Source organism: Saccopteryx bilineata, chromosome 1 (genome assembly GCF_036850765.1).
Source record: "Saccopteryx bilineata isolate mSacBil1 chromosome 1, mSacBil1_pri_phased_curated, whole genome shotgun sequence".
Taxonomy (NCBI): Eukaryota; Metazoa; Chordata; class Mammalia; order Chiroptera; family Emballonuridae; genus Saccopteryx; species Saccopteryx bilineata.
This window is the reverse complement of record NC_089490.1, coordinates 304,863,123-304,872,129: the sequence shown is the minus strand read 5'-3', so window position 1 is coordinate 304,872,129 and position 9,007 is coordinate 304,863,123.

Sequence of the window (9,007 nt, the reverse complement as noted above, 5' to 3'; positions counted from 1 at the left end):
CGTGCTCCTCTCAGCTGTTGGCTGTTCTTGGTCAGAGTGGTATGGAGCAGTCCAAGTTCAGTGTTGGAGTCTGGGCAACTAACTGCAAATTTCAGTAGGGAAGCCCCTCAGCTTTAGTACCTTTTCTGGCCTATGCCTTCTAACAGGAGTCAATCTACGGAATTATCACATCAAACCACTTTTTTGGTAGTTCCTAGCAGGAAGCCCTTTTTTAAATTAATCTACAGAGTTTTCACAACAAGACATTTTTTATCTATATATAACTTCACACACACACATTAACTGGGCCTTGCACAAAAGGGATAGTCTGCCTATCATATCTGTAAACACTAGATTAGTTCCCACCCAGAGGGCGTATCCTTATTCACTTGCCTTAATAACTTTTAATATTATATCCTAATTTATTTCTACATATCTTCTATATTTTCCTATATTTCTATATGCTTACTTTAACATTACTTTAACACTATTGTTTCTTTTTTTTCCTTTTTTTTCTTTTTATTTTATTTATTCATTTTTAGAGAGGAGAGAGAGAGAGAGAGAGAGAGAGAGAGAGAGAGAGAGAGAGAGGAGAGAGAGACAGAAAGAGAGAAGGGAGGAGCTGGAAGCATTAACTCCCATATGTGCCTTGACCAGGCAAGCCCAGGGTTTCGAACCGGTGAACTCAGCATTTCTAGGTCGCCGCTTTATCCACTGCACCACCACAGGTCAGGCACACTATCGTTTCTTACAATCAGAAGCATAGCACCATTGCAAGAGCAGGACTTTTTTTTTTTTTTTTACAAGGACAGAGAGAGAGAGAGTCAGAGAGAGGGATAGATAGGGACAGGCAGACAGGAATGGAGAGAGATGAGAAGCATCAATCATCAGTTTTTCGTTGCGACACCTTAGTTGTTCATTGATTGCTTTCTCATATGGGCTTTGACCGTGGGGCTACAGCAGACTGAGTAACCCTTCTCAAGCCATCGACCTTGAGTCCAAACTGGTGAGCTTTGCTCAAACCAGATGAGCCTGTGCTCAAGCTGGCGACCTCGGGGTCTCAAACCTGGGTCCTTCCACATCCCAGTCTGATGGCAAGAGCAGGACTTGTCTTCAAAAGATTTGCATTCGTTTTTGTTCTGACAGTTACTATCTGGAAGAACATGAACAAGTCAACCTCCAGTTCGTTTATTCCTTCATTTATTCAATGCCCAGTTTGTACCCGTTACTAAGCTAAGTTCTCGGAATGCAAAGATGCTTAAAACATTCTGTGTTCTGAAGGAAATCATAACCTAGCAGTGTAGACAAATAGGTAAGTGTATATATAATACAGAGTGATAAGTGCAATGACAAAAAGTTTATACAAGGTAGTATCTCAGAGATGAGACCTAGTAGGGACCAGAGCTGGAAACAGAAATCAGAACACACTGCTGGTGTCCCCCGAGGGGTTCTTTTTTTTTTTTTTTTCCTGAAGCTGGAAACGGGGAGAGACAGTCAGACAGACTCCCGCATGCGCCCGACCGGGATCCACCCAGCACGCCCACCAGAGGCGATGCTCTGCCCACCAGGGGGCAATGCTCTGCCGCGACCAGAGCCACTCTAGCACCTGGGGCAGAGGCCAAGGAGCCATCCCCAGCGTCCGGACCATCTTTGCTCCAATGGAGCCTTGGCTGTGGGAGGGGAAGAGAGAGAGAGAGAGGAAGGAGGGGGGGGGTGGAGAAGCAAATGGGCGCTTCTATGTGCCCTGGCCGGGAATCGAACCCGGGTCCCCCACACGCCAGGCCGATGCTCTACCGCTGAGCCAACCGGCCAGGGCCCCCCGAGGGGTTCTTAAAAGATGAGTAGGGACCCTGGCTGGTTGGCTCAGTGATAGAGCGTCAGCCTGGCGTGCGGGAGTCCCGGGTTCAATTCCTGGCCAGGGCACACAGGAGAAGTGCCCATCTGCTTCTCCACCCCTTCCCTTCTACTTCCTCTCTGTCTCTCTCTTCCCCTCCCGCAGCCAAGGCTCCATTGGAGCAGCATTTGCCCGGGCGCTGAGGATGGCTCCGTGGCCTCTGCCTCAGGCGCTAGAATGGCTCTGATTGTGGCAGAGCCATCGCCCCCTGGTGGGCGTGCTGGGTGGATCCCGGTCGGGCACATGTGGGAGTCTGACTGCCTCCCCCATTTCCAACTTCAGAGAAATACAAAAAATTTAAAAAAAATTAAAAATAAAAGATGAGTAGGAGCAGGAGTGTATTCCAGACAGGAGGGCTCAGCTTGAGCAAAGGCACAAAGATCAGTACTACTGGCATGAAAGTTCAAAGCAAGGGGTGTGAGGATATGACTGAAGAGGGCCAGGTCACAAAGAGGACATTGTATTTAATACTTTGGACTATCAGTGGTTATCAGTAAGCATGCTGCAATATAATGTGTCATGAATTCTTTACAGGTGTGCTGTCAAAGTTTGATCAGTATTTGACATTATTTATTTATTTAATTTTTACAGACAGAGAGAGAGAGAGAGGGACAGACAGGAACGGAGAGAGATGAGAAGCATCAATCATCAGTTTTTCGTTGTAACACCTTAGTTGTTCATTGATTGCTTTCTCCTATATACCTTGACTGTGGACCTTAAGCAGACCAAGTAACCCCTTGCTCAAGCCAGAGACCTTGGGTCCTCTGCATCCCCGTCCAACACTCTATCCACTGTGCCACTGCCTGGTCAGGCTGAAATAATATACTTTTATATAGCATTTTAAAAATATTTTTATTTATTTATTTTTCCCAGAGACAGTGAGTCAGAGAAAGGGATAGACAGGGACAGACAGACAGGAATGGAGAGAGATGAGAAGCATCAATCATTAGTTTTTTATTGCGTGTTGCAACACCTTAGTTGTTCATTGATTGCTTTCTCATATGTGCCTTGACCACGGGCCTTCAGCAGACCAAGGAACCCCTTGCTGGAGCCAGCGACCTTGGGTTCAAGCTGGTGGGCTTTTCCTCAAACCAGGTGAGCCTGCGCTCAAGCTGGCGACCTCGGGGTCTTGAACTTGGGTCCTCTGCATCCCAGTCCGACGCTGTATCCACTGCGCCACTGCCTGGTCAGGCGATATATAGCATTTTTTGATATATACAGGGTGAGGCAAAAGTAGGCTTACAGTTGTATGCGAAGCAGCATTTATTGTCTTATTTTCCATATGATCAACTGTAAACCCACTTTTGTCCCACCCACCCTGTATTTTGATGTGATGAGTTATGCCAAATTAAAGCCACCAAATAAGCAAAAAGCAAGAGGTATGGCATAAAGTCAGACCAAAGAAAGACTGTGTTTAGCAAAAACACTAAGATCTTTGCTTCATGGCTATGTAAAAATAAAATGAGTTAAGATTTCACCTGTCGTGGCTGGACAAGTCAATGAATTCTCCTGTTGGTTTTGCCAGTTTTTCCCATAAAGGCAGTGAAGGAAGCCTTCCCTTCTACCATACTGTCTCTCCTCTTCCACTGGCTGTGGAAGAGGTCCATGTGGGGTAGTTTGGGCACAGTCAACAAAGCCTCAGAACCCAGGCTGCTTTTGCAGCTGCTGTGATGAGAAGAATCTGCAAGTACCTCGAAAAGGCAGAGACTGTGGTGGTCAGGAGGAACTTGGTGTGATTATATATGGGGGGAAGGCAATGAGAAAAACAAACACTCCAGCTTTAGTATCTCCACATTTTATCCTCTTCCAGGAGTAAACCACTGTAATCCAATAGCATCACTGCAGTGAAGAGTGACAAAAGTTGATGCTACAAAAACTGTAGCAAGTTCTAGCTGCTAACATTATCCTGACATAGCAATTTGCTATATTTTTGCTGGGGGTGGTTGTGGCACTAGTCATCAGGGTAGGCCCTGATGGTAAGTTGAGTAACTGACCCTTGTTCTAGTCTAGTCACATAGATCTAAGAGGCTGCACCTGGGGCAGGCTGTCGGCTTAGCGTGGAGAGGTGAAGATAAATGAGGAACTGGGTCCCTGTGCAAGGTTCCTGTCCTGGACTTCCATTACATTATGTTATGTGGAGACTGATGCTACTCACTCGGGTCAGTTGCAGGAGCCCACAGCATTCCACCCAGACCAACCTATTGCAAGACTGTTCTGGACCCAATGTGTAAGAGTCAACTTCAAGGGAGACAGTTTGCTATGAACCATTTCAACATTTTCATATGCAGTTGTGATCCCCAGCTCCACTCCTCAGCATATGGAAGCTGGCAAATCCTATTTTAAAATTATCTTTATGCTATTTGATTATACTTACACATTCCTGTTGCCCTTAAATTTTTAATTAAAATTTTATTTATTGATTTGAGAAAGGGGAGAGACAAAGAGAGAGAGAGAGAGAGAGAGAGAAAGGGGGGAGGAGCAACACATACAGTTGCTTCTCATAATGTGCCTTGACTAGGCAAGCCCAGGGTTTCAAACCAGCAACCTCAGTATTCCAGGTCAAAGCTTTATCCACTGTGCCACCACAGGTCAGGCCTGCTTCCCTTTAGATTTTAAATCTTATTTACCCAAGTAATGTCAATCTGAAGTTATTGACATGTTAATACAGTAGCCAGGCAGTCTTTCACGTGTACCATCAGAAACTTGCTTCTTAAACATCACAATCCAATTCTTTTTTTTTTTTCTTCTTTTTTTTTTTCCATTTTTCTGAAGCTGGAAACAGGGAGAGACAGTCAGACAGACTCCCACATGCGCCCGACCGGGATCCACCTGGCACGCCCACCATGGGGCGACGCTCTGCCCACCAGGGGGTGATGCTCTGCCCATCCTGGGCGTCGCCATGTTGCGACCAGAGCCACTCTAGCGCCTGAGGCAGAGGCCACAGAGCCATCCCCAGCGCCCGGGCCATCTTTGCTCCAATGGAGCCTTGGCTGCGGGAGGGGAAGAGAGAGACAGGGAGGAAAGCGCGGCGGAGGGGTGGAGAAGCAAATGGGGGCTTCTCCTGTGTGCCCTGGCCGGGAATCGAACCCGGGTCCTCCGCACGCTAGGCCAACACTCTACCGCTGAGCCAACCGGCCAGGGCCACAATCCAATTCTTAACTGCTCATTTTAAGGTGAGAAACAAGTGGGCTAGGTGACAATTCCACGATCATGAGGATGGGAATAAAAGGGAATGCACTGGCTGCAAAAAAACTGAAGGGAACCATTACCTTGGTCCAGACAAGATCGCCATTTCCTTCCCAGGACTTTCTTTTTCTTTTCTTTTTTTTTTTTTTTTTAACAGAGACAAAGGTGAGTCAGAGAGAGGGACAGATAGGGACAGACAGGAATGGAGAAAGACGAGAAGCATCAATCATCAGTTTTTCGTTAAGACACCTTAGTTGTTCATTGATTGCTCTCTCATATGTGCCTTGACCGTGGGCCTTCAGCAGACCAAGTAACCCCTTGCTCGAGTCAGCGACCTGGGTTCAAGCTGGTGAGCTTTTGCTCAAACCAGATGAGCCCGTGCTCAAGCTGGCAACCTCGGGGTCTCAAACCTGGGTCCTTCCGCATCCCAGTCCGACACTCTATACACTGAGCCACCACCTGGTCAGGCCCCAGGACTTTCTAATGGGTGAAAACTTAGGGATGCATCTGTCATCAACACAGTGAGTCAATCTACAGATAAAATGCCCAGGTGGAAGAAGCAGTGGTGAGGGCAAGGACTTTGAAGTCAAGTAAAACTGGGATCAAATCCCCCAGCACACCCATTTAAACTACATGACTCACCTTGAACAAGGTACAAAACTTCCCTGGGCCCCTCAGCCAAAACTAAAATGGAGGTGGCACCTACATGAAGTTTTCAAGTGGTTAATAAAACGGGCAATATCCTAAGGCTTATCTTCCTAGATGGTACAGGAACTCAGAATAACCCAATTAATTTGAAGGCCTTAAGTTCAATACGGGAGCAACAGTAGAGATATCCCAAAGTGTAAAAAGAAAATGAGTAATAGTGTGAGAAATAAAGAAACAGTGCACACTGGAACACAATGTGAATAAATTCTAAAGATTGAAATTTAAAAAAGTCAAAAGGTCAATTTAATGGTTTGAATTGTTTTAAATGCCAGGTATTCTTACCCATATGAAACATTTTCTTTGACAATTTCCCCACACATCTACACTGCCACAAAAATTACGGGATCAGAGAATGTGCAGATACTCCAGTCCTTTCAGCCTTTTGTATAGTGCATTTTCATCAATGAAATAAAAGTTGGTTTTGCATCTCATTTGCATAATCAAACAACTTTCTTTGACTTGTTTGCTTTTCTGATGTTAATAAAAAAAAATCAAATGCTTCTTTTTATCATTTCATACTCATTTTGAAATATCCCCTAATTTTTGTGAGCAGTATACTTGGGGTTCCTTGTAACCGTCCGTCCCACCCTACCATCCTACACTGCTAAGGAGATTAAGTAATGAGGATCGCCTTGGTACATTCAGTTCTGCTGAAAAGAAGCAGGATGATCTAAGTATCCAATCTGCTGTAATATGGTAGAAAAGAAACCCATCCCTTTTCTCCACTGGAATGCGAACTCTGACAAAGGAGGCAGAAGGACAGCAAGTTTAAGTGAAATGTTTACATTTATATTGAAATATGCACTAAAACAGAATGAGTTCTACTAGTCAATGAAACTTTGCCAGAGCAGAATCACAAACTTCTGTCAGGGAGGTCCAGTCAGCTAAGCAGCAGCAATCCCCAAGCAGGAACACCGAGGAGAGAAGCCTGGGAGACCCCATTCCAAAAAGCCTCCTTCCAAGAAACCCCAGCGCACTCCTCCCACGTGCACCCACACAGACTCAGGAGCGTGGACGTGCTCCAGTTTCATGTTTTTAGTTTCTCACTGCAATAAATATAAACTTGGCAATGCTCATACACCATAGCACAGACAATATTTCAGGCTTTAGCATACAACTGTAAACAGTGACTAGGTCAAGAAATAAGAAAGAAAGTTGGACTTTAACAAGAGGCAGTATTCTTAACAGCAGGCTGTAAACTGCTCCAGATTAGTTTTTGGTGGGTTCATGTTTCTGACGAAAGACAGTCAAAATAGGCCTGTGGCGGTCTAGAATACAGTGGGCAGCAAAACGACAGCCTCAGGTCACCCCAGCAATACATCTGTCACCTGCCACATTCAAGATGCGAACACAGAAATCTCTACAGTGCCATCACCAGCTGCTACTTAATTAAAATTTGCTGGGAGAGTAACAGAGTAAGACCTCTGCTTCCTGGGAAGTTGGCCCCTTAATCACAATGACAACTAGGACTTTTACTTGGACAGTACATTTAAGTTAACATACATACATATACATATATATATCATATATATATGTATGTACATATATATATGTGTGTGTGTAGAGAGAGAGAGAAAAATCCAAAGATTAAGCGTTAAGCTCTGTTACTGTACCAAACTGGATGTCAATGAAAGAAAAATGGATGACTATGTCTGCCTAAAGCAGTGCAAAGAAAGCTGGCAGGAAATGAGAGCGGACTCAGTATCTGCACATTAGCAATGGGCCAGACTTTTATTTAAAAGGCTAGTGGTTCAAATACTATTGCTCGAAATAGCTCTGGTAGATAGAAAATGTAGTAACATCTCAGGTCTATACATACAAGAGAAGGAGCTGAAGGCCAGCTCACAAAGGGACTGAATCCTCAGGAGCAGCTCAAAGCCCAGACACTGCTGGAGTGACCTCAGGGGTTCGTTTGGGCCACCTTCCCACCCTCCCACCCTGACAGACAAGAGGCCTGGCTGAATTATCCTCCCTAGAACTAAACCCCAGCTGAGAAAAAAATATTTATCTGTCTTGAAAAATTCAAGAACCTGGGCTACTAAAAATAAAAAAAGGAAACTTTTAATATAGTAAACTTAAGTTTAGTAAACACCATGTGTATTTTCTTTTGTTAATGAAGACATGATACATTCAGAAAAGTATGCATTTAAAAAAAAAGACAAACAAAAACGATGTAATTCCTAGAAGGAGGCTTGACAAGAAAAAAAAAAATTGGCCCAAGTTCTATCTCTCTCAATCAGAAGCGGCTGTTAGCACAACTAGCAATGCCCCTCGACACACACACGCACTGCATTCCCTCGAAGGTAGAACATAAACCCGAGCCTCAGTTATGGAACTTGAACGGTAAGCAGGATCACTGCAGAGCACATCTGGATGGGTCACTGCAACATCCACCTGGTCCAGTTTAAAATATCTGTCTGTAGATCCAGTTTGTACACATTTCATAGGTATATTGAGCAACAAACCAACTACTGCCCATTATTTTTAAAATGGCAGTTCTTGTAGCCCAAACCAACCATTAAGGTTATAAAACGCTCTCGTGAAAGAAATTCTCAGATGAAAATACATTAAGGAGAAATCCTGAAAGTTAGACAAATCCAGTTCTTTATCACTAAAATGGTGGGATCAAGTAGGATGTCTATTCTGAAGATCAGCTTCACTTATTTCCCTAAAAGACCAAAATTTTCTGGACTGATATAATTTAAAAACTAAGACAATAAAAAACAAAATGTACATCTTAAGACTATAAAACTTGAAATAAGGTCAGGCTTAGGGGATGGAAATTAAGAGTTCTAATTCTGTAACAGGCTTTAAGGGACCGAGAGTGCAGAGCAGGAGTCTGCATGTGGACGGCACAACAGTCTCTACAGCACACACCACCACACAGAAGGAGTCACACATCGGAAATATTGTGAGAGGAGCTGCTGGAGACATACTTCCAACAGCAGAGCTCCTAGGTCAAAAATGTGTAATGTCAACAGGATAAAAAAAAAAAAAAGAAAAAAAAAAAGGGGGGTGGGGACAGAGAAATGTTGCATATATGGGTCAATTATAGACATGATACTCAGCAGCATAAACATAAAACCCTCCACAGAGTTCCCCAAATGTGGCAAAACCTATTTTTCATTGCTAAGCCTGGGAAAGATTAAGAGAGTGGAACAAATTCACTTGTAACTACAGCATCTCCCATATTTGAGTGACAAGTATGTCCAATTTGATGCCATATATTAAAACATTGAG